Raw genomic sequence first — 27,230 nt, 5'->3', positions numbered from 1 at the left:
TGTATCCTTCCACCGATCAGGTACGTATCCTTCCCCGACCACACCCAGGTGGAAAGTAGTCCCACAGGTAAAGTAGTTCCATTCAGACCTCAAGAGGGCCTGGATGTAGCAGCATGGTCTGCATCAGGTAAGTGCACATTAAAACACTTGAACACATGTCTAGCTTTATGAGCCTGGCGCCTAAGGCGCCAGGACAGGGGTCCAACATGAGCCTGGCGCCTAAGGCGTCAGGACTGTGTCCAAAGGGCCCCCGCTTGGGCCCGCTGGCACTTCGCTGGGGGGAATGATGCCTGCCTCTGGGGTTGCTGGGTCGGACCTGGCTCCTTGGAGGTAGGCATCATGACAATGATTACTTAACTCAAACCGTCCTCTCACAACTCGTAAGAGAGAGATACCACTTAAACGCTGTCTAACAAACATCCGATGCACGCATTAAAATCCTTTTCACGTTAGAGAAATTCTAAGCACGCGTGTGTAGTAGCAGATTAGCGTGCTGTCAATATTATTATGATTGTGCGTGTGACTCTAGCTTAGCGCGAATGCATTCTAACTGAACTAGTGCTCTCTCTCAATTACAACAATACGCATGTGTCAATTGCCTGACTTCGTGACTCCTAAAACATGAGCGCATGCGTCAAACTGGCCACTTTCACTCTGTGCCTATGCGAAACGACAAATGCTAACTGACTTGCGTTTTCACACAAACGCTTGAGGTAAACCTTTGAGCATGATTCCGACAAATACAAATTCTTATTCAAAAAATCTAAACTCTGGTTAATCCTTAAAAAACAACACAACCTCAAAAACCGGACCAGACATCAAATTGCTTTCTAAATCTCTAACGAAGTCTGAAATGCCCTAAGAGTGAACTATTGACTAAAACAATTTACTTAGTTTTATTTTAGCAAACCTCCAAAGTCTATTTTCTCTAAATAGAAAAGTGTTCAGTTTCAGCTTATTTTCAAATTAATCCTGACTCAGGTAATTTCTGTTAAAATGAACAGTCTTTCAAATGAAAAGCCTTTAAAGTAATGGTACGCTCCCACCGGGAACATCTGGTTGTCTTGTCCCACGTAGCAGCTGATTAATCTTCTAAACAAAAAGAGTCCAAAGCACTCATGAACAGTTATTTTCAGGCTTTGACTGCGAGCTCTTGAGAAACAGGACCTTCCTGATTCAGGCTGGACGATGAAAGGCAGTTTAGAATTCTGCCAAAACCACCATGTGACTATCTGGACCAATCAGTACTCAGCTCCTCAGCTCCATGCTGGATTGGGTCACTCTTGCTCTGAATTTGGTAGTTAAGGCTAATGAAAATACATTGTAATACCCCAAATCAAATCCTAAAACTTTCTCACTCATAAAAGTGCCAACCCTGACAGTACCCCACTCTTAAGCCCTGACCTCAGGGCCAGGTTTATTAGGGAATTTCTTGTGAAACCTCTTAACCAATAATGGGGTATGTACATCTTCACTCTTCTCCCAAGATCTTTCTTCCACCCCAAACTCTTTCCAGTCAATCAAATATTGCAAACCATCTTGATAAATTCTTGGGTCAAATATCTCTTTCACCTCATGCTCCTCACAATAACTTTCCAACATAACTAAAGTAGAAGATTTTTTAAACCTTGTTCCTTCAGAGACAGGTTTGAGCTGACTAACATGAAAGGTTGGATGAATTTTTAGATCTCTTGACAATTTCAATCTTACAGCCACTGGATTTATAACCTTCTGAACCTCAAATGGTCCCACAAACTTTGGACTGAGTTTGTTTTTACCCTTCAATCTTAAAAAGCGAGTAGATAACCAAACTCGATCTCCTACGCAATATATTGGACTCTTCTTTCTATTTTTGTCAGCAAACCTTTTATACTTGTCCTTACTCACTAACAGATTTTTAGTAACTTTTTCGAAACCTTTTTCATCAATTGCAATCTTTCCTCCACAGCAGGATTAGAATTACTACTATCCAATTCCTCACTAATAAATCGTGGATGAAACCCCTTATTGCAAAATATAATTTTAATCCACCCAGCTTCGATCTTCCTCCCAAAAACAACGTAAAAACGTTTCCAATTCTTGGTTTACTCTCTCAGCCTGCCCATTCGTCTTTGGATGATATCCTGAAGATAAACGAATCTCAATACCCAATTTTTACAAAAAGCTGACCAAAATTTTGAGATGAACTGGGAACCTCGGTCTGACACAACTTGACTAGGCAGACCATGAAGTCTGACTATTTCTTGCAAGAACTTTTGAGCCAAATTAGTTGCGGTCGCCTCGCCCTTGATCGGAATAAAATGACTCTCCTTAGTAAGGCCATCCACTACCACCAATACACAGGAGCATCCTTTATCCAAGGGCAATTCAACAATATAATCCAAAAATACTGTATGCCAAGGTCTTGGCGGAATCGACAAAGGTTCTAACAAACCAGCTGGTTTTCCAGATGAAGATTTTGATCTTGCACAGATCTCACAAGTCTTCACATAGTTTAAGACATCTTCTCTCATGTTCTCCCACCAAAAATGTCTTTGAACGAGATCAAGAGTTTTATGAAATCCTGGATGCCCCACCAAAGACGAGTCGTGACACTCTTTCAACATTCTTTCTCGAAGAACTACATTTGGTAAATAAAATTGACTGCCAATTCTGGGAACACCTTCCACAATGGATCGCATTGGATCTAATTTTACCTAATCCTCCAATTGTTTTGAAGACATACTCTGCTGAACTTCTTAAATGATACAACCCTTCATTGATGTAATAGCCAGAATAAAATGATCTTCTGGAATTAATGGTTTAGGACTTAATTCCAACTCCTTTTCACTTCCTGCATTCTGTCTGGATAATGCATCCACCTTACCATTGAGTTGTCCCAGACAAAAAGTTATGACAAAATTAAAATCTGCAAAAAATAGTGACCAATGAAGTTGTCTTGCAGTTAATGTCTTTGCGGATTGCAAAATCAAAAGATTTCTATGATCCCTCAAAACAGTTACAGTATGGCAAGCTCCCAGAAGATAATGGCGCCATTCCTCAAAAGCGATTTTTATTGCTAACAACTCTCTATCCATAATGGCATAGTTACACTCCGCTGAAGAAAATTTCTTAGAGAAATAAGCCACAGGATGCAATTGACCAGTTTCTTCATGGCGCTGTGATAAAATTGCTCCCATTGCCAAATAAGACGCACCTGCTTCAACAAAGAATGGCTTATCTGGATTTGGATGTAAAAGTATTGGACTCAAAGTAAATTTTTCTTTAAGATTCTGGAAAGCTTCCTCTGCATCTTCACTCCATACGAATTTAACTCCTTTTCTCAATAGCTTAGTGATAGGTGGAATAATTTGGGAAAAGCCCACGATTAATCTCCTATAAAAATGTGCAAACCCCAAGAAACTTTGCACTTCTTTGACATTCGTTGGGGATGGCCATCCCCTGACTGCTTGCACTTTTATTTCATCCATCTCTAACCCTTTGGGAGAGATGATAAAACCCAAAAATTCCACAGTCTCCGTGTGAAATTGGCTTTTTTCCAATTTTGCAAATAAATGATTTTCTCGTAATATTCTTAAGACTTTTTTTACATGAATTTGATGTTCCTCCAAATTTTTGGAGAAAATAAGGATATCATCAATATAAATGACTACAAAAACATCAAGAAACTCTCTCAAAACATCGTTGATGAAAAACTGAAAAGCAACCGGAGCATTACATAAGCCAAAAGGCATCACCTGGTACTCGAACAATCCAAATCTGGTCTTGAAAGCTGTTTTCCATTGATCGCCTTGTTTGACTCTAACCAAATGATATGCACCTCTTAAGTCCAGTTTGGAAAATATTGTTGCTCCCTGAATTTGATCTAGCATTTCCGAGATTAGTTGCAGTGGATACCTATTTTTGACAGTAACTCTATTCAAAGCTCTATAATCAATACAAGTTCTTAAATTTCCATCCTTATTCAGGGACGAAAAACAAGGGGGAGGCGGCCGGCGACTGAGAATGCCTTATAAACCCTTTAGCAAGATTTTCCGAAATATACTCTTTCAAATATTCATTATCCTTTTCAGTTAAAGAGTAGACCCTCCTACTAGGGAGAGTTGCACCTGGCTCCAAATCAATCTTTCAGTCAAATGGTCTATGAGGAGGTAACTGTAACGCTCACCTGGCTCCCACGGAGGCGCTGGTCTGGTCTGGGTTGCTGTGGCCTCTTCAAGCGTGATGCGCAGAATTCGGACCACCGATTGAACAGGACCCCCAAATCTTGCTTGTCTGGCCCATAGGAATATCCTTCTGCAGATGAGAAAGGGGATTAACTGTCTGCTGAATAATGTGCTTGCTCCCCCCTTTCCCCCTTCGTTCTCCTCTGACTTCCTCCAAAACCCCCGGTTTAAGCTCACCTTATGGTTTGGAAGGATGAACTCTCCATCCTGCTTCTGGTGCAGGGGCGCGCATTCGTCCAGTTACTTCACTGGTTTTCAGAATGGCGCTGGCAAATCCACTTGACTTTACTGAGCGATACGCCGTAAGTATGAAGATGCAAAAGTTCAAGTATGAGCCTCCTTTTATGTTGTCTTTTTCTGTCCTTTATTTCAGGTTCAGAACAAAGGCGATGCGTTGAGGGGTTAAATTGCCGGGGTAAAATCAGGTGAGTTAGTGATGAGGGCGACCCCTCTAAATGTCTTTATAATTCCCCAGTAATGTCTTTTGTCCTTTCCCCATAGGAGCCGGGGTGCGGTGCCTGCCAGAGATGTGGCGCCGACCCGAGATGTGGAATGGCTCACCAAGAATAGCCGGTAAGTAATATGGCTGAAAATCCGGCTTTCCTCTTGTGTTCCCTTGCTCACCTTTTGTCTCTTCTTCTCTCCCTTAGGTGCGGTGCAGAGATGTGACGACTGGCACTGGGAGCCGCGATGGAGCCGGGCGGCGTCTCAGGAACAGGTGAGTGAAGTGCGGCGCTACAGCGAGCAACGCGGTGCTTTTAAATGGAAGTCTTCCTTCAGGAATGCTGGCGTGAAGATTCCGGATGCAGGTAAGAAGGTTGAAATAGTTCTTGGTTTTCACCTTTCTCTTCTCTTATTCCCTTACAGGTGTTCCAGGTTCGAGGCGGGCGTGGCTGGAGTCCAGGTGCAGGAGCAGACACGGTGAGCGTTCAGCTGCTGGGATGCAGAACAACGCGAAGCACGTGTGGCTGTCCGGGTGTGGCTTAAATAGCCTTGGAAGAAGTTCCAGGTGAGTATTCTTCCACAGCCCCACCCAAGTAACAAAATAGTTCCTTCAGAAAAATAGTCCCTCCTAAGCCTCATTTGGCTTGGTTCTTCATGCAGCATGGTCTGCATCAGGTGAGTGTGAAGCATGGTCTGCTTCAGGTAAGTGCACCAAACACTTCCCCTTATGAGCCTGGCGCCTATGGCACCAGGACTGATGTCCAACATGAGCCTGGCGCCAACGGCGCCAGGACAGAGTCCAAAGAGCCCCTATAAAGGGCCGCTGGGCTTTTACCCGGGGGCGTGATGCCTGCTCCCAGGGGTGCTGGGCCTGGCCTGGTGTTCCGGGGGTAGGCATCATGACAGTAACTCACCAGCCTCATCTTCATCAGAAATATCCGTAAATTCTGAGTAACATTCAGGCAAAACTCCAATAAGAGCCCCAATCGAATGACTTTCTCCCATTCTCTGTCCGTCCAGGCTAAAATTCTATTTTCCTCAATCTCTTCTCTTTCATCTTTGAAATCGAAACAACATTCCTTACAGAAATCTGACTTTAACTCAACCACACGTCCACTCCAATTAATAAAAGAATTATGATGAGTCAACCATGGCATCCCAAGAATCATCTTAAATTGAGGAGCATTAATACGTTCAAAAGTCAAAATCTCCCCATGGTTTTCTCCCATAACCATTTTCAACGGAATCGTCTCATGAGAAATCGGGCCAGAAGTCAGATTTGATCCATCTACTGCTCTTACCAATTCAGCTACTTCTTTCTTAACATAAGGAATTCCCAGAGACTTTGCCAAACCCCAATCTAAAAAATTCACCGTTGCACCTGAATCTATCATGGCAGGACCAGATCCTTTAAGAATCCCTTCAACAAATAAGGATACTGTAACTGTTATATGAGGTACTGCCGCTTGAATGGTATTTAACACTTGTTGTCCTCTATTGTTTCCTGCTTGAATTCTTTTTGGGCTATATGGAAAATATCCCAGAAAATGTCCACTCCTTCCACAATATAAACAAAGATTTTGAGCTCTTCTCCTATCCTTCTCTTCTTTGGATTATGGACCCTGCTGTCTTCTAATTCCATCTTGACCCCTTCCTCTCTCCTTTTCTTCCCTTACGCCAGTTTCACCTTTCTGCCTAGATACCTGATGAATCGTTCTCTGCTCATTATACCCTCTCCTACGTTCACTCCTTCTATCCACCATACGAAAATCAACTTGAATCACCAAATCTACCAATCCTTCAAAGGTAGAGGGCCGATCAACAATTACTGGTAAAGCATACTTCAAGTCATCTCTCAGTCCACGATAAAACAATGACGCCCTTTTCTCCTCCGGCCAACTACGCTCTAGGACTAAAGTTTTGAATTGTGTAATATAACTAACCAACTCACGATTACCCTGCTTCAACTCAAGTAACTCCCCATCAATTTCTAAAGATACTTGCCACTCAAGTAACTCCCCATCAATTTCTAAAGATACTTGCCTCTTCCCAAACATCTTGCGAAACTATGCCTTAAAAAGTCCCAAATCTTTTAATAAAGGACTTCCCTGACTAACTAAGAGAACTGACCATGTCACTGCTTCTCCCGTTAAAAAAGACAGCCTAAAACCCACCCTTGCGGCCTCAGTAATAAAACCCTCAGGTCTACATAAGAAATGCAGCTCGCATTGAGTAATAAAAGATTGGAATTTCTTAGGATCCCCTCCGAACCGTTCAGGAGGAGCCAACGGCACCGGAACCACATATCCCCCATGTGCTCCAACTCCACCCCTATTTGACTCCACCAAATCTTGGACCCCAGCTCCTTCATTTACTAAGATAGGAGGTTCCCTCAACTGTTCAATACCCGTAAGTAACTGAGGATCTACAGCCCTTTGAAGCAAAGACATCCTTTCAAAAACTTCTTCCACCTTCTTGTTCAATTTCTCATTTTCCAAATGAGCCACCCTTAACTCCTCTCTTAAATCCCTAATCACCTCCTCTGTCGATTCCATGATTCCAACTGTGGAACTCAGACAGCCTAGGCGGACTTTATTTGGCCTTTCATTCTATCCGGTCCATGCTTCTTCTGTCCGCGGAAGCTGCTGAGTCCCACAGTCTCCCAGGAAGGTGTGAGCAACAACTGGAAGTGGAATAACAGTTGGAGTTTCTACCCTCCTAAGGGAAGGGGGAAATGGATAACACAACAAATGACACAGATCGCTATCTCCAACTGGCTTTAATCTGTAAAAGATAGATTAACAGTTATTACTAATATTCCCCTTAAGAAAAAATGGCTTTCAAAAGCATTTAATTTGTTCAGAATCCTTATATGTTTTACAAGACTGTAGTACTTGGCGGAACTAGCCTTTTTTAATTTCTTTGATAAAAGAAAAAAGCATGTTAGTGTTTGCATTTTATGAAGACTTATTACATTGTATAATAGACAGTTTAGCTTTGTTTTACCCTCATATTTAGTTTACAAACCAGTGTACTGTGCATTTTGCTCAGTTTCTGTGTTTGTTTTTCAAACCCTTGGGTCTGGGGGGAAAAAAATAATTGTCGGATTTATAAAAAAAAAACCTTTGTTTGCTATGCTACAAACTTTTCTTTGCTTTCTTTGAGTGTTTCCTTGTTCTTTCTGATTAATGTTATGTTTGTTGCCTTGTTGCCAATGTTTAACAACAGTTAGATACCTGTTGGCGTATTCTAACTGTGCATTTGTTGTTACGGTTCTGTGGTATTCATTTATCTGTGTCGTTGTTATACACTCTTGGGCAGTTAAATACCTATTGGCGTATTCTAACTGTTTGTAGTCTTTCACTTCATTTTTTGGTAATGTTGAAGTACACATTAGTTATTAAATGTTGGCTTTATGAAGATTAAATACGCATTTGTCAGATTAGCTGTCAATCTCTGCTTTAGAGTAATGGTGCTATCATTACATTCCACTCATCCACATTTCTTTTTAATGTATGCAGTGTAGTGACCTGCATTGGTTGCAGCTCCTGCGTGGTAGATTATACCTATTGTTGTAAAGGTTTGTTTTCTTTCCAAGTGACACTTTACAGTGTGTGAATCCAGTCAGCTTGCAGTTGTTTTTGGTACCATTTGCATTATAACCTAGCAGCATAAGTATTATGTACTTACTATGTGTTTGTATCAGTAAGACGGAGCGATTGTCTGAATTGCACATAGTACATAATCTGCCATGGTTTGCATTCTGTACAAGTTGCTGAAATGGAATGGATTCACAATTAGGTATGGATACATACACAAATCGCTAATTTCCGATTTGTTCTTGTATCACATTGCTACAGAGAGTGCATGCATGTTTCCACATGTATGAAATCTGGAAGATTTCATTTATAGGTATGCTTTTGTTTTCCAGTACTTGTAGTAAGTACATTAGACATTCTTGTGGATCTTCTCGTGAGTTTATAGTGAATCTCACCATTCCAGCACAGTAGTCCAATTCTTGTCTTATTCCGTGAACACTGTACGTGTTGTCAGGATTATTTGTTGCGTTTCTATGAAGGACTAACATTTGCAAAAACAATTGGTCTGTACTGTGTAAATAAATATTGTTAACAATTGGTGGCAATTGAAATAGAATATTCATTGCTACATTTGCATAGCAACTTACACCAGTTTCATTTGAAAATTTGTATGGACCAGCAAGTTCTGTATCTGAGTGCTTTTTTCAGAGTTTCTCTTTCTTCTTTGAAGAAGTACCTGCTTTACTTTCCCTAATAGGTTCTTCTTTGCTTGTGGTAATTGATGAACCTTTACCTTCTTTTGTTTTCTTTGAAGGATTTGCTGTCAGATTCTGTTGCATTTCTGTTTGAATTAGTTTTCTTTTATCATGTTTTACTTTTTCTGGAACAGGATATTGTTTCAGATAGGGGTGTACAGTGAACGCAGTCTATTGTATTCTAAAATGAAAGTAATATCAGCGTTCACTCTACTTGCATCAAAGTTGATTAGAAATAGACCGTCAAGTGTACGTAAGCGTGATAGTGCCACGTAGCTCATGCCTTCTTTAAAGACTGTGTTTCCTATATCTTTTTTTTTTTTATAAACTTTCTTTTTTGGCATAGAGAAAGAATAGACAATCAGCAAAATGTACAAAGTGAATATGGTAGCAGGTACATGAGCAACTACAAATTGCATGGTAGATACAAGCGGGGGCAGGTGCCCAATCGAGCAGACATATAAGGCTCAGGAAAGGACTAGTTCACCTCACCAGGAGGGGGGGAAGACAACAGCTCTAGATCATCTTTGTTGTTCAGGTAGGTACAAAATTCTGACCACACATTCTTGGGACGGGAGGTCTGCGGGAGGGTGTTGATGTAGCCCTCTTCGCACGTTTGAGTCTAGGTGAGGGCCCTCAGCCACATTTCAAATGAGGGGGGGGGAGGAATGGCGTTTCCAACAATGCAATATGCATTATTTTGCAACTATGGGAGCGATATTCAGAAACCTGGACATTTTCCCCAATTCAGGGCTATCCCAGAGGCCAAACAATACAGCTAACCGTTCCGGAGAGATGGGGAGCGCTGTGATTTCAGTGAGGGCGCCTATTGTGGCCCCAATGCATCACAGGACCAAAACATGTGCATATGATCCGCATCTAAAGATTTACATCTAGGGTAGGGGTGAGCCTGAGTGCGTGTAAATTTGTCCAGTCCGTGCGGAGTGTAGTACAGGCGATTTAGGAGCTTATATTGTATGCATCTGTATCTGGCATTAAAGGAAGTGGCAAGGGTGTGTCGGCACATCTTCTTCCATATTGCGTCAGTGATAGGGTGTCCCAATACGTCGCTCCATAGCTCGCGTGCCGCACGTGGCAACTCTGTGGGGTTGGTCATCTGCATTTTATATAGGGAAGACACGATCCCTTTAGCCCCGGCTGAGTTAGATATATAGTGTATCTCCGGTGCGTCTGGGGTCTCAACAGGGTATGAGGGCCAGTAGGCTCAAAACGCTGCTCTCAGCCTGAAATATTGCAGTAGCTCTAGCGTAGTACCAGAGTGGCCCCAATGCCATGTTTGCAGAGTGATGAATTTCCCATTGGGATAGAAATCGGTCAAGGCCCGATATCCCAAGTCTTCACAGTGTTTCATTAGAAGTTTATCATGTGTGGGGGTGAGGCCTGGGAATTGCCAAATGGGCAACCATTTATAATACGGGTGAAGGCCGGGTTGTGAGTGTAGTATTTGTTTCCACGCCATGATCGTAGCCGCCACGGGGTCGGCCTGGGCATCAGTGTGAAATGTGTGGTGAGTATAAGAGAGAGGGCGTTAACCCCATCGCCAGCTAGCTTCTCGAGCTTCACATGTGATGTGGGGGGGGTCAGTGAATGTGTACCAGTATGTGGCGTGTTGGGCCTGTGCAGCAGTCCAGTATTTTGCAAAGTCAGGAGAGGTGAAGCCCCCTTCCTCATATGGACGGGTCATATGCTGCCACTTCTTCCGGACCGCACCGGAATGCCACAAAAATTGAGCGCAGAGAGAGTGCAGATTTCTGAAGTATCACCTTCCAGGCCAGATCGTCACATTGATGAAGACGTAGAGCAATTTGGGGACAGTTATCATTTTAATTAGAGCCAGCCTGCCCGACAAGGAGAGCGGGAGGTTACGCCATCTCAACAGTTGAGCTTCGGCAAGCTGCGCTACAGCCCCGTAATTGTCGGCCAGTAGTGAACACTTGGTGAGGGATACTTGCACCCCGAGGTATCTGATGCCCTTTGGTGACCAGCGAAGGGGGAATTGGCATGACGGCTGTGTGAGTGGGAAAATGTCAGATTTGGCATAGTTGATGGAAAAGCCTGAAAAAGTGCCAATTTTGGTAATGTCCTGAATGACCGGGTCCAGGTGGGTCGACGGGTATCTGATATAAAGTAGCACATCGTCCGCATACAGCGAGATGATCTCCGGTGCGTCGCTCAGACGTATAACTCTACGCGTGTGTTTGTCCCTGACGCTGTCAGCCATGGGTTCGATGGCAAGTGCAAAAAGTATCGGGGAGAACGGGCAGCCCTGGTGGGTACCTCTGTGGAGGGCGAAGGGGGCCGAGGTCCTGGTGTTGACCAGGACTCTGGCCATGGGGTCTGTGTAGAGCAGCTTGATATACGACATCATGCGAGGGCCAATTCCCATTTTTTTGAGTACCGCCCACATGTATTGCCACAACACCATATCAAATGCCTTCTGGGTATCAAGGGTGACCGCTACAGCGTTTGTGTTGGGGTCAATTCTGGCCAGGATGTTAAACAAGCGGCAGATATTGAGCGCTGTGGCCCTGCCGGGCACAAAACCACTTTGATCGGAATGGACTAAGTGTGTCATAATAGGGAGGAATCTGTTGGCGATAATCTTGGCGAATATTTTCATGTCGGTGTTGATCAAAGAGAGGAGTCTGTAAGAGCCTTATTCGTCCAGCGGTTTGCCAAGTTTCGGAAGCATGGTTATGAGTGCCTCGCGCATGGATTGGGGCAGGGTGTGTAGGTTTAGTGCCTTATTCCAAACCTCCAAGAGTCTGGGTACCAGGATTGCTACATGCTCTCGATAGAACTCGGCGGTGAGACCGTCTGGGCCAGGAGCCTTGCCCATCGGGCAGTTCGAGATGACTGTGGTTATCTCGTCGAGGGTGAATGGAGCTTCAAGCTGGTCGCTAGTGGTGCGGGAAAGGAGGGTCATGGGTATTTGGTCCAGCAAGGCATCTGTGTCTTGTTAACTATGTTCCTGCTGGGGGCCGTATAGAGTTGTGTAAAACGCAGTGAACGTCGCAAGAATGTCCTGGTCAGACCAGCAGAGGTTGCCGTCTGCGTTTTTGACACAGTCAATGCGAGTCCTGCCCCCCTCCATGCGGACAAGCCTGGACAGCGTCCTCCCTGGTCTGTCACCCTCTCCATATTTCCTGGCCGCTACGGGACAGGCATAGTACTGGACCTCCCTTTGGGCGTGGGACTCAAATGCTTCCAATTCCGCTCTGATCTGTGCCAGTATGGTCCGGGAAGGGGCAGCACCATATTCTTTCTCAAGTTCCTTTAGTTTTGCCTCAGACCGTTGCAGGCTACTTTTGATAGCTTTATGAACCCCGGCTTCTCTAGAAATGCCCATCCCTCTAATGAAGACCTTGAATGCCTCCCATCGCACCCCGTCAGAGGTATCCCGCCTGTTGTTGCAGTCAAAGAAGGTGTTAATATCAGCCAGGATATCCGCGTTGAAGACTATGTCCCATAGGGCCTCAGCGTTGAATCTCCAAGAGGAGGGGGGGGGCGGTCCTGTCCCAGTGTTATGCGTAGTGTCATTGGTGAGTGATCCGATACTGTGCGCGGTAGTATGTTGGACTCCGTGACCCTGCCCACCATACAGCCTGATATGAGAAAAAGATCTATCCTGGAGTGGCTATCGTGCACCAATGAGTAAAAAGTGTACTCTCTAGACTGAAGGTTGGGGGTTCTCCATACATCTGTAAGACCAAGTGTATTCATGTGTGCCAGGAGCCTATGAGCCGCGCGTGATGGGGCTCTGCGGGAGGTACCGGATCTGTCTAGGTCGCCATCTAGGATTAAATTCATATTACCCCCCCATAGGAACAGAATACCAATGTACTTTAGCAGTATGCTGATGATGGCGTCGAAGAATTCTGGAGCGTCAAAATTAGGGGCATATGTATTAACAAGGAGGCATTCCATGTTGGCGAGCAAGCAGTGAAGTATTACAAATCTACCCTCAGGGTCAATATGGCTGGTGCGCAATGAGAACTGGACTGATTTGTGGATTAATGTCAGTACCCCCCTGGACTGGGTTGAGTATTTCGTGTAGTACCTGTTGTTGCCCACGTCGGGGGGAGGGATGTTGCCAGGAGCCCCAGGGCGTGAGTTTCTTGAAGGAGGAGAATCTTAACGCCATGCCTCTGGGCGTAGGCAGTTATCTTGCGGGCTTTGGTGAAGTTGCTCAGTTCGTGGATATTCCATGTCATTATATTAAGAGCCATGGTGTCACATTATGGGACATCCCTGCAGTAGTGTACATTCCCTTGTCGTAGTCTGCGTTCACCACCCGCATAAGTGTAGTGCGCTGACGTTCTGTATCTCTCTGCCATGCCTTTTACTTTAAACACAACCCCAACTACCCCCCCCACCACCCAACCACAACATGCAGTGCAGCCCCCCCACCCAAGAACACAAAAGCCTCCACCCGGGCAGAATCCCACCAAGAGGTGAGGGCGGAAGGGCCAGATCCATCGTGGAACTGTCCACTTTCCTGGCCAACAGGGGCAAAACATAAGGAGTAACCAAATGAAAACAAACATTGCAATTTCAGCGGAGAAAGCGCTAGTGCCGTGCGGCCGGCACCTTAAGCATAATGTGGGGCAGCATTGCTGTCCCAGTGACCAGAGGGCGCCCTCAGGCCAGGCAGTGAAGTAGGAGAAGGAGGGACGCAGGGCTGGCCCCAGGCACTAAGAGGAGTAGGGAGAGTGTAATTCGTCTAGGAGCCAGCCCGCAACCCAATGTACGTGATAGGAGGCCATATCTGCAGAGTGAACGATGACTGGTTGCCATTAACACATCGAAAAATAAGGATCAGTGGACATGATGCGACCTTCTGGGCCGTACTGTTCATGATCAGTCGCCGCTGGGGGGGTCATTCCTTGGGCCCTGTAGCGCTATCTGCAATTCGATGAATTTCACCGCCTCGTCCGGGACTGTGAAGAAATATAGCTTGCCATTGTAGGTAATTTTCAGCCTCGCCGGGAACAGAATAGCGTAGGGGATGCTGCATTCCCTGAGCAGTTTCTTCACGCCGAGGAATTGGCGCCTCTCCTGCTGCACTGCAATTGAAAATTCAGGGAAGATTCTGATAGGGTGGGCCTCAAATCGTAGGTCTCCCTTCTCCCGGGACAGGCGGAGGATGAGGTCCCTGTCGCGATAATTTAGTATCTTAGCGTTGATGGGCCTGGGAATGTTGCCCGGTCTAGGGCGAGGCGATAGGGCCCGATTGTCTCGCTCCACAGTGAAATACGGTGAAAGATCAGGATTGTCTAGCAGGTCTTTAAGCAGTTTTTCAACTGCATCCTCCATTCGCCCCTTAAGAGCGTTCTCGGGAACCCCGAGAATGCGCAAGTTGTTTCTGCGGGAGCGAGACTCCAAATCGTCGCATTTCGCCTTGACATTTTTCATTTCCCGCGACAGGGAAGCCACAGTGTCTTGGAGCGCGTGGATTCCATCTTCGTTGAGCGAAATTCTATTCTCGGCCTCGGTGATCCTGGATCTCGCCTGGTCCACTCGAGTCTTAAGTGAGGCAACATTCGGAATTGATGTCGTTGAGCTTTTCGTGAAAGGCGGCAAAGTTTTTGGCCATGGATTCCATTAAAGTGGTGAGATCAGGCGGTGTGACACCGCGGTGAGGTCTCTGGTCAGGCGAGGATGACGCTTGGTCTGGCTCAGCTCGAGGGACCTTTTTGGTGAACTTGTCCATGGTGTCCCCGTGGGTAGCGCTCTTAGATCTGGCTGGCGTTTGGTCGGCGTAGGTCTAGAAGCTGGAGAGGGACGCCGGTGGGGGGAGGGCGATGAAGCGAGTAGATGTACGCCTTAGCTGGGCCCTCACTCGATGCCCCTGCCCCAGCTGCGCAGCCAAGCTCAACAGCAAGGTGGTTTAGGGTGGGTGTCACCCCTGGGCAGTTGCAGATTGTAAGGCGGCCTGGCCTCAGTTAGTTTGTATGGGCGAGCCCCACACTCGGAAGGCTGGTATGTAGTGGGGCCCACGTATAGCTGAATGGGCGCTGCCGGGTCCACAATGAAGGCAGCGCACATGGGCGCACGTGGAATGGGCAGCCGCAGGGAGGAGGGGGGAACGCCGCACTCCCCACCCCCGTACTCCTCACCTGAGTCCCCCGTTGGGGTGGAAAACGACTGTCGCAGTAAATATGGGGCTGCGGGCAGCCTGATGAGTGATTCTCCGGAGGGGGGCGAGGGTGGAGGGCGTGCTCCAGCGCAGGCCCAGAACGCGGCTATGCCAGCCACGGCTCGCCACCAGGGAGCACCCTCGGCCAGCACTGTCGGGCTCCCGTGGTGCGATCCGAGATCCTCAGCGATGTACGAAGGGAGGGGGGCCGGGGCCACTCCTCCGGCCGTCTTGGCGCGGGCCCTGGAAGGCGATCCCAGCAGCTCCCAGGGGTCACAGCCGGGTCCCTGAAGGTCGAAACGGTCCCAAATTCTCGCAGAGCACGGCCACGGGTGTGCACAGTGCCTCAGCGAAGTATCAGTGTCATATAGCAATTAGGGCCGCAGATGTTCAAGGATTAAAGCCTGCGCCGCACGAAGCTGAGAGGCTAGGCAGCCATCTTGGGCTGCTCCACAGCGCCACCCGTGTTTCCTATATCTATCAATGCTTTGTCTAGGCTAAGACCTTGGGATTTATGAATGGTGACTACATATGCAAGAGTTAGAGAAAAGTGTTCTCTACGTACATACATGTCTTTGAACAGAAGGAATCGAGCAGTTGAGCACCCTATCCTTTTCACTTCTGAAAGTTTGTGAAAGCGAATACTGACAAACTAAATGTTGTTGTCACGTGCATATGATTGAAAGCCAACAACTGTACCCAGTGCCCCATTAACTAGCCCTTGCTCCACGTCAAGTTTACGTTTAAGCATTACTCTACCATTTAAGGATAATTTAAATATTTTTTTCCAACCCAGCTGTGTTGGAGATTGAATTTTCTAAGCTACTTAGTCTTGTTGTGGCTTGCTCACACACGGGTAGTGTCATACCATGTACGTCTAGTTTGTCTGTGGTGTAAATTTCCATTATTGGTTGCATTTCTTTATTTAACATTGTTTCATTGAATTTGAAACAGCTTGCAAGAGTTGGCATTAAGGCCATACAATTGACTTTTTGTGCGCTAATTGTTCCATAACATCAGTAGCACATGCATTATCGCCATAAGGTGCATGAATGTGCCGGTTTTTCAATATTGCTTGTGCTTCTTGAGATAGTACACCAACTCTAATACTTTTCAGGATGTTGGCATAAGTGAGATCTGCAGATTGCCGCATGTTTTCTGTTAATTCTCTGTATTGGAAATGTTGCCAAAGGTTCACATTTCCTATGCTGCCAACAGTTTTACGGCAGTTTGTGACCTAAGGTTTTAAAAATAGGTTCACCTTTCACAGGTGTCAATTGTAGAAGATCTCCGAAAACGATAATGTGTTTCCCTGCAAAGAGTTCTTCGTAGTTGTTTTAAGTACTTCTTGCAATCTGAGGTGAATCAAAGCCAACATTAGGTTGGCGACCATGCTCACTTCATCTATTAGTAGCATTTTCATTTGCTTTAATACTCTGCATAGTTCCATTGCAGCTTCTGCAGAAAGTTTGGCATAGTCTAATTTGTTTTGGTGTTCTACTGGAAGAAGTAGTAATCGCTGTAAAGTGACTCCGCCTATGATGTAGGCAGCTAAACCTGTGGGGGCAGTTACAACAGCTGACAGTTTGTTGTTTGTCAATTGCTGAAGGAACTTGCTGATGATTTTGATTAAGAATGTTTTTCCTGACCCAGCTTCACCACTGACGTACAGCAGTATTGGTTTGTAATTTTGGCAGGTACATTCTTTATTTTCGTGTTGTACACCATGTGCAATTTGTTTTGTTACGTCTTCAAAAATGGTGCGCTGATCTTTGTTATGTTTTGCTTGTTGTACAGTTAGGTCTTCTATATTTTCTTGATAGTGAGACATGGGGGGTAATTCACAGAATTCGGCGCACAAGTGGCGAACGTGGCTGGTGCACAGTGTGCACGTGCGGCAGTCTGCGCTAGCCGCGTGCGCCAAAACCCATTTCAGCGCACAGCATATTCATGGATTTCAACACCCAAAAGCAGCCGTGGCGCAGAATGGTGCAGCGAGCCTGCAGCTGCGCCAGTTACGCCCCCAAACCCGCCCGTGCGCCATGAACAGCGCACAAATCCAGTACATGGCGCAAAGGCCAGTGGACCAGCATACAGCCCCCCAACCACGAAAACACGTGGCAAACTCCGCGCGCACCCCTCAGAATACACGTACCCCACTCACCCAGCGAAATTGCGTGTGAAACTCCCCGTGCACCCCCAGAAATACACGTAACCCGCTTGCCCAGTGAAATCGCATGTGAAGCTCCACGCGCACCCCTCAGAATACACGTACCCCTCTCGCGCTAGCAAAATCGTGTGTAAAACTCCCTGCGCACACCTCAGAACACACATAACCCTCTCGCATTAGCGAAATCGCATGTAAAACTCCACCGTGTGGTGTGGGCAGCCAGTTGGGGAATGCACTGGGGTGATGGGCTGCCTGTGGGGAATGTTGAGGGTGGATGGGCTGCATGCATGTATAGCTGGGGTGCGCGTGGAGTGTCACACGCGATTACGCTGTGCGAGCGGGGTATGTGTATTCTGAGGGGTGCATGTGGAGTTTCACACGCGATTTCACTAGGCGAGTGGGGTACGTGTATTCTGAGGGGTGCGCGTGGAGTGTCACACGCGATTTCGCTGGGCGAGCGGGGTACATGTATTTCTGGGGGTGCGCAGGGAGGGTCACACACAATTTCGCTGGGCGAGCGGGGTATGTGTATTTCTGGGGGTGCACAGGGAGTTTCACACGTAATTTCGCTGGGCGAGCGGGGTACGTGTATTTCTAGGGGTGCGCGGGGAGTTTCACATGCGATTTCGCTGGGCGAGCGGGGTACGTGTATTTCTGGGGGTGCGCAGGGAGTTTCACACGCGATTTCGCTGGGCGAGCGGGGTACGTGTATTTCTGGGGGTGCACGGGGAGTTTCACACGCGATTTCGCTGGGCGAGCGGGGTACGTGTATTTCTGGGGGTGCACGGGGAGTTTCACACGCGAATTGGCAGTGTGGGTCCTCCCAGGTATGCCCTCTCCCCCCTCCCCAGGCCCTGCAGGGAGCCCACACCACAGGGGACTACCCTGCACCCTTGGCCATGCCCTGTAGGTAGCCCATCCACCCTGGCCATGCCCCATAGGTAGCCCATCCACCCTGGCCATGCCCTGTAGGTAGTCCATCCACCCTGGGCATGCCCCCCAGCCAGCCCACATGTCACCATGCACCAGTAAGCACCGACTCATCTCCCCCTGCACCTCCACCCACCCAGCAGTGACGGGCACCTGCCAGCAGGCCCCGACTCATGTCCCCCTTTGCACCCCCACCCACCCAGCAGTGATGGGCACCTGCCAGCAGGCCCCGACTCATGTCCCCCGCACCCTGACCCACCCAGCAGTGACGGGCACCCGCCAGCATGCCCTGACTCATGTCCCTCTGCACCCCCACCCACCCAGCAGTGACAGGCACCTGCCAGCATGCCCAACTCATGTCCCCCTACACCCCCACCCACCCAGCAGTGACGGGCACCTGCCAGCAGGCACGACTCATGCCCCCTGCACCCGCACCCACCCAGCAGTGACGGCACCTGCCAGCAGGCCTCGACTCATGTCCCCCTGCACCCCCACCCACCCAGCAGTGACGGGCACCTGCCAGCAGGCCCGACTCATGTCCCCCTGCACCACCACCCACCCAGCAGTGACGGGCACCTGCCAGCAGGCCCCGACTCATGTCCCCCTGCACCCCCACCCACCCAGCAGTGACGGGCACCTGCCAGCAGGCACGACTCATGCCCCCTGCACCCACACCCACCCAGCAGTGACGGCACCTGCCAGCAGGCCTCGACTCATGTCCCCCTGCACCCCCACCCACCCAGCAGTGACGGGCACCTGCCAGCAGGCCCCGACTCATGTCCCCATGCACCACCACCCACCCAGCAGTGACGGGCACCTGCCAGCAGGCCCCGACTCATGTCCCCCTGCACCCCCACCCACCCAGCAGTGACGGGCACCTGCCAGCATGCCCGACTCATGTCCCCCTGCACCCCCACCCACCCAGCAGTGACGGGCACCTGCCAGCAGGCACGACTCATGCCCCCTGCACCAACACCCACCCAGCAGTGACGGCACCTGCCAGCAGGCCTCGACTCATGTCCCCCTGCACCCCCACCCACCCAACAGTGACGGGCACCTGCCAGCAGGCCCCGACTCATGTCCCCATGCACCACCACCCACCCAGCAGTGACAGGCACCTGCCAGCATGCCCAACTCATGTCCCCCTACACCCCCACCCACCCAGCAGTGACGGGCACCTGCCAGCAGGCACGACTCATGCCCCCTGCACCAACACCCACCCAGCAGTGACGGCACCTGCCAGCAGGCCTCGACTCATGTCCCCCCGCACCCTGACCCACCCAGCAGTGACGGGCACCCGCCAGCATGCCCTGACTCATGTCCCTCTGCACCCCCACCCACCCAGCAGTGACAGGCACCTGCCAGCATGCCCAACTCATGTCCCCCTACACCCCCACCCACCCAGCAGTGACGGGCACCTGCCAGCAGGCACGACTCATGCCCCCTGCACCCGCACCCACCCAGCAGTGACGGCACCTGCCAGCAGGCCTCGACTCATGTCCCCCTGCACCCCCACCCACCCAGCAGTGACGGGCACCTGCCAGCAGGCCCGACTCATGTCCCCCTGCACCACCACCCACCCAGCAGTGACGGGCACCTGCCAGCAGGCCCCGACTCATGTCCCCCTGCACCCCCACCCACCCAGCAGTGACGGGCACCTGCCAGCAGGCACGACTCATGCCCCCTGCACCCACACCCACCCAGCAGTGACGGCACCTGCCAGCAGGCCTCGACTCATGTCCCCCTGCACCCCCACCCACCCAGCAGTGACGGGCACCTGCCAGCAGGCCCCGACTCATGTCCCCATGCACCACCACCCACCCAGGAGTGACGGGCACCTGCCAGCAGGCCCCGACTCATGTCCCCCTGCACCCCCACCCACCCAGCAGTGACGGGCACCTGCCAGCATGCCCGACTCATGTCCCCCTGCACCCCCACCCACCCAGCAGTGACGGGCACCTGCCAGCAGGCACGACTCATGCCCCCTGCACCAACACCCACCCAGCAGTGACGGCACCTGCCAGCAGGCCTCGACTCATGTCCCCCTGCACCCCCACCCACCCAACAGTGACGGGCACCTGCCAGCAGGCCCCGACTCATGTCCCCATGCACCACCACCCACCCAGCAGTGACGGGCACCTGCCAGCAGGCCCCGACTCATGTCCCCCTGCACCCCCACCCACCCAGCAGTGACGGGCACCTGCCAGCATGCCCGACTCATGTCCCCCTGCACCCCCACCCACCCAGCAGTGACGGGCACCTGCCAGCAGGCACGACTCATGCCCCCTGCACCAACACCCACCCAGCAGTGACGGCACCTGCCAGCAGGCCCCGACTCATGTCCCCCTGCACCCCCACCCACCCAGCAGTGACGGGCACCTGCCAGCAGGCACGACTCATGCCCCCTGCACCCACACCCACCCAGCAGTGACGGCACCTGCCAGCAGGCCTCGACTCATGTCCCCCTGCACCCCCACCCACCCAGCAGTGACGGGCACCTGCCAGCAGGCCCCGACTCATGTCCCCATGCACCACCACCCACCCAGCAGTGACGGGCACCTGCCAGCAGGCCCCGACTCATGTCCCCCTGCACCCCCACCCACCCAGCAGTGACGGGCACCTGCCAGCATGCCCGACTCATGTCCCCCTGCACCCCCACCCACCCAGCAGTGACGGGCACCTGCCAGCAGGCACGACTCATGCCCCCTGCACCAACACCCACCCAGCAGTGACGGCACCTGCCAGCAGGCCTCGACTCATGTCCCCCTGCACCCCCACCCACCCAACAGTGACGGGCACCTGCCAGCATGCCCGACTCATGTCCCCCGGCACCCCCACCCACCCAGCAGTGACGGGCACCTGCCAGCAGGCACGACTCATGCCCCCTGCACCCACACCCACCCAGCAGTGACGGCACCTGCCAGCAGGCCTCGACTCATGTCCCCCTGCACCACCACCCACCCAGCAGTGACGGGCACCTGCCAGCAGGCCCCGACTCATGTCCCCCTGCACCCCCACCCACCCAGCAGTGACGGGCACCTGCCAGCAGGCCCTGACTCATGCCCCTGCACCCCCCACCCAGCAGTGACAGGCACCTGCCAGCAGGCCCCGACTCATGTCCCCCCTAACACGTCATCATGATCCACAATCATGGCCCTTAGGGCCACCCAAATCCCACTGCACGCCACCCCTGCCCAAAGAACCAACCAAGTATTATATCCACCCCACATTGAAATGCCCATTACATGATACAACCCAAATGGCATGTATGTACATCAACACATGTCCGTCACACACACACAATGGGTGCCAGTGAATGTGAAAACCCATATCGTGACATGCATTAAACCAATGAGAGAATACCACACATTGAAGTATGAAACAAAAATGTATTGAACACAAAACAAAGGGAATTAAATGAAAACACACAATAATGGAAATAATAAATGAAATGCTGCATGTCCCAAAATGAAAAAAATATATGAAATCAGAATCCAAATAAATCAAAATGAAAATGTGTCCAAAGTCTCCGTCTAACAAAGCAAATCCGAAGGGAAAGAAATAAGTAAAATCCATTGCTCCATGGTGAAATAAAAAAAACAATGATGATAAATCTACTATTCAACTATATACAAATAACAAATCCGGGGCCCATGAGCCCAACTATTGAAATTAAACCTACCAAAAAGACTACCTAATAAAGAACTATCTACAAGAAAGTGGGCCATAGTCCAAGCGCCCCAAATGAAATAAAAACATAAATGAAACCTAACGCTAACTAACTATATCGAATGCCGGCGGGCAAGTCCTATGGCTCACTAGTTGATTTCCCGGGCATCATTGAACTCCTGTTCAATGTCCTGGAGGCGGACCTGTTCCCTGGCCCGAGGTCTCGCAGGGATGACACCATGACCACCTCCAACTCCCTGCAAATTCCCTCGAAGCACTCAGCCCTCCTCAGCACCCTGTGCATGGAGTTCTCCGCCCTGACCATATTGAGCCGTGCCTCCTCCGCCCGCTGCCGCTCCGCATATATACGCTGGCCCAACCGCTGCCACACGGAAGATACTCCCATTCCAGGGTCTTCCTGCCCTCCGGCTGATGCCTGCCCCTCTGATGTTGATAGCCCCGAGCTATGATGCCTCCCACATTGAGCCTGCCTCTGCCTCCGACGCAACTGCCTCTGCCAGCACGATGGCATCCAGGCTGATGGAATCCACTGGTGCCGTCGTGCACGTGCCCTGCCCGATGCTGCCGGCACATCCTCCAACTGCTGGGGTCAGGTGCTGTGGTGTCCACCCCTGCTGGACCTCCGACTCCCGACTGTGGCAGGGATGGGATCTCCACCGAGCTGGCTGTGTTGGTCAGGGCAGGTCCACAGGGGGCCCTGGTGGCATCTGGGTCGGAAGACGGCATGGAGAACGACTGGTGCATAGTCTCCATAGAGGAGGAGAGGGCCGCCAGAGTGCTCGACACATGTACGAAACCACCGACCAAGGACCCTCCCAACTGGGCCACGTTGGCACGCAGCTCTTCGTGATGACATGTGTGCTCCCCCCACGAAGCACGCACGTCATCACGAATGTCAATCACGAAAATCAGGACGTTCTCCATACGGTCACGGGTCCCCTCATCCGCAGGTAGAGGAGTCTCAGATGAGGTGGACCTCCCCCCTACCTGCGGACGGGCCTGGGATGGGGCATCCCTGCTGGTGCATGGTGGTGCAGTCACAATGTCATGGACAGTGACATGCACAGGCCCCTCCATGGTGACCTGTGCTGCCTCCTGCCCCTGGACTGCACCACTTGCACCAGTGGTACCACCCCCACCAGGCCCCATGTGCGGCTCAGTAGCGGCCTCCTCCACCTCTGTGGAAACCACCAACCTGGATGGCTCCACACCTTCTTCTGCCGTTGCAAGCCCCTGTGGGGGCTCACCCACCCCTTCCGCTGCAGCTGTATTGGCAGACGCGGCACCAGTCCCCTTGCTCCCGGATGATGGTAATTCCTGGGAGGGTGACTGGGCCTTGCGTCGCCGGCTGGTGGAGGCATCCCCACTGCTTTTCTCCACAGCGCTGTCTCCGCCCTCTTCTTCACTCGCCGCTGTTTAGAGGGAGACATAGAACACAAGCATCAGGGTACTGTACAATAGTCCCCTAGACAGGAAGCAATAGCACATGACTGGCACTGTCAAATGTCACTTCCATCATGAACATCCACAACACATGGGTCAGTGCAGGCAACACACATGCAGTAACAGGCATGGCGCATGCAAATAACATTTGCATTCATGTCCATAGAACTGTTGAAACGATGGTGGTTCGAAACTCACATGCATCATGGCTCATACTGATCACATGCACACACATCACTGTAGTTTCATCCATCTGACCTCGTACACCACAGACACAGTGGAAACAAGGATGACTAGGCTGGCTCAGTGAATCGCAACATAGTCACGGACGTGTCATGCATCCATGGCGTTTACAAGTCACACACACGCTACTCAGACACATAGACATGTACACCATACATGTCCTTGACAGCAGCACCCATCTCTCACACCCCATCCATGTCCAATAACATTGACAGGCATGCATTCATGTGTGCATTTCGCAAGTTGCTCTGCATGTAGCAATGTAACACATGCACCATACATGTGGTTAACGCATGACTGGTCTCACATGCAGCACCATGATGTCCCTGCACACACACATCCATACATGGCCAATGTCACATATACAGGCAAGTAGCTGACTACCAGCACACTGCAACATGCCCTGTTTCCCACAGCAATGCATGGCCACTTACCGCTCTACTCCAGACGGGCCTGCATCCTGAGGCTCAGGTGAAGAAGCACTGGGCGAATGCGCTCCAGGACCCTCATATGCTGGTTGGTAAGCTGGCCCCGGTGCCCCACTGCATCATCTGCCTCTAAGAGGCGCCGGGCCTTCTTGAGGGTCCTGGACTTGTAGTCCTCCCAGCGCTTCTGGACGTGTTTCAGGTCTCGGGATGCCATCCCCTCCGTGTTGATGGCACCCACTATGTCCGTCCAGATCCTCCTCTGTCCTTCTTTGTCGGCGCACGATGGTGTGAAGAGGTAATCATACTGCCCCAGGACTTGCTCTACCAGGATGCCAACTTCTTTGGAAGTGAAGCTGGCAGCCCTCTGCCTCTCTGGCTGGGGGTTGCCACTGGTGCCGGAAGGTGTTGTGTCGGACATGGCAACCCCCGAGGCATGTGTGGGTGGGCAACTGGGCCCTGGGGCTGGGCTGTGGAGTGATGGAACACCAGTCGGGAGTCTTCTGTTCCAGCAGGGGTGGTCACTGCAACTGGACCCCTGCAGATGGCAGATGTGCAGGTACCAAATGGCAGGGCATGGTGGCAGCAGGCAGACAGGCAGCAGCAGATGGCTCGTGGGAGGCTGCTCAGGGCTCTGGGGGGGAGGAAAATGGCCTTCTGGGCAGGAGCGTGGTCTTCTGTGTGTTGTCGCGTGGCCAGCTTGATACAGAGTGATTTGGCACATGAAAAAACTTCACGTGTAATTCGAGGAAAGGCCCTTAGCGCGTAAGCGCGTCTGTGACATTACGGGCGCAGGCGTTCCCCTCGTGACCGGTGCGTAGTGAAAAAGCACGTGAAAAAAGAATGTGTGTGATCCGCGGAAAGGGCGTAAGCCTGTAAGAGAAGTGATGCACGTGCGTGTCCCTCAGCACAGGTTAAAGGTAGCGTGTCCCGGCAGTTCGCTGTACGTGCCTTTCGTGGAGACCAACGTGTGCGTTGCTACTTTAGTTTAGTTTAGTTTATTATTTGATAATGCGCTCAAAACCCTGGGGTAGCCGGGCGCAGCAGTAACAAGAATACTTAAGCTTGGTTACACACAGTGAATGCATTACATGTTATTACAGAATTTATGGTACAAATATACGAGCTTTCAGTACATCACATCGCACTAGTCTATAGTACAGTGTTTCGCGTGCCATCCCAACTTCACAGCGGATCAAGGACATATCTATTCTTTTGGTGGGGTATTGGATACGCGTGTTTTTCATTATCACGCTAGTCTGACAGTGAGTCGCGCATGCTATTTTTCCCACTGCGGGTGCCCCTGTGTATCGCGTACCCGTTTTCGAGGTCATAGTAGCCTGCGTGTCCCACGTGTACTTGTTTTTCGTGTTCCTGGGTTCCACCGCGTACTGCATGAGGTTAATTCCACACATGTGGGCTACCGGGGGTTGCATGCACGGTTTTAGTGCAATTTTGGGGTTCCTTGAGCATTGCATGACCCGTCACTTCATCACTGGGGTCACATACAGCCTTGCCGGTGCAGGGGTGCTGGTAACATCTTGTATCCCACCCCCTTTACCCCAATTGCCCAGGACAATTGTCGTATACACCTCCCATTGGCACTACTCCATCTGTGCCATGGTTGGGAGGCCACGTGAGGTGAGGGGCACCTCAGCTGGGCATACTCCACGTGGTGGGTGTGGTCAGGGACGTGGCCAGGGTGACCAGGGAGTAGGGGGACTCCAGGGTTTCCAGGGTGGCTGCAGAAGGGGAAGAGGCAGGGGTGCGCCAGCTCGACACGATGTTGTGCCACATGTTGGTGCAGTCATGCCACCACTCCCTGCGGCTCCAGGAGATGCAGTTCTTGCATCTGACACTGACGCCCATGTGACCCAGCAGAACGTTTCATCGACTGCCACGGGCCCAAGGGTAGTGGTAGCTGCAGGTGCAGCTGTGGACACCACCACCCAGGCTCAGGGTCTGCCAGCGCATGCTGCGTTGGCACTTCAGGAGTCCATGGAAGAATCCCAGGTGGTCAGGAGGCACACCGTAGGTGCACAGGGCTGTCCTGACTGAGGCACGTGTCCCTGGGGCAGCAATGCCATCTGCTGCCCCGACCAGCCGGGTGTTGGCAAGTGCAGGGGCAGATGCAGCCGACACAACCCCGGTTGTGAGTCTACCAACCAGGGCAGTCCCGGTCAATGACCCTGGCACAGCGGATGTTGCTGCGCAGGGTCCATTCCAGGGCCCTGACGCAAGTCAGAGGTTCACTCCATGTTCCACCTGCCACTCCCTCGGCTCATTCCACCAGCTCCACTGGCCATACTGATCAGGGCGGCATTTGCCAGCCAGGATCTGGACCAGCGTCCAAGAGGAGGAAGGTTGCACCAGCAGTAGAGGCTGAGACCCCAGACACAGCTACGGCCTCCAGCACGTCGAGGAAGAAGCCTTTCTGCAAGCAGGAACTGGACTTCCTCGTGGACTGCGTGCGGGAACACAACCGTGACATGCTAGTGGGGCCGAATTGTCAAACTACAGCTGCCCATCATAATACCCACTGGAAGCAAGTTGCGGATGATGTGTGTGCATTCGGCCATGAGGTGCACACAGCGCAAGAGTGCAAAAAGCGTTGGAATGACCTCAAACGCAGCACTAAGGCAAAGCGTGCCTCAAATTACAACATGACTCTGGTGACTGGCAGTGGGCCAGCACCTGAGGAGGAAGACCTCACTCCGCACAAGGCACTCGTTGCAGAGTTCATACCAACAGAATTGGTCGAAGGGGTGGGAGAGATGCCGGACTTTGATGCCCCATCCAGTGAGTGTTGTTGCCTGTTGGTCGACGACATGTGTGTTTTGCTTGTGTGATGTGTTGTGCTTGACTGCCACAGCATGTCAGGTGTACATGGTTCTCGTGTGCAAGTAATGCAATGCTTCTATGATACGTGCCTGCTGTGCAGGATAGTGGACATGTAGAGCAGACGGGGACTGGCCTCACAACCACACTTACACCCTAATCACATGCTAGTCACCCAGCTGCCCATACAGTCCATGTTCCAGCTCAATGGCCCTTCTGCATGTAGCCTGGGGTGTGTTTCCTCTAAGCACTGGGTCTATGTCATTGCATGACTGACGTGCATGTGTCCTCTGCCTGCATGCGGATACTCCACGTAGGCATGCTCCCTTGACCCTCCAGCAACCCTGCGCCCCAATTGCAACATTGC

This window comes from Ambystoma mexicanum, chromosome 11 (assembly GCF_040938575.1).
Source record: "Ambystoma mexicanum isolate Mex_15411 chromosome 11, UKY_AmexF1_1, whole genome shotgun sequence".
Classification (NCBI taxonomy): Eukaryota; Metazoa; Chordata; class Amphibia; order Caudata; family Ambystomatidae; genus Ambystoma; species Ambystoma mexicanum.
Note: the sequence above shows the minus strand (reverse complement) of the source record.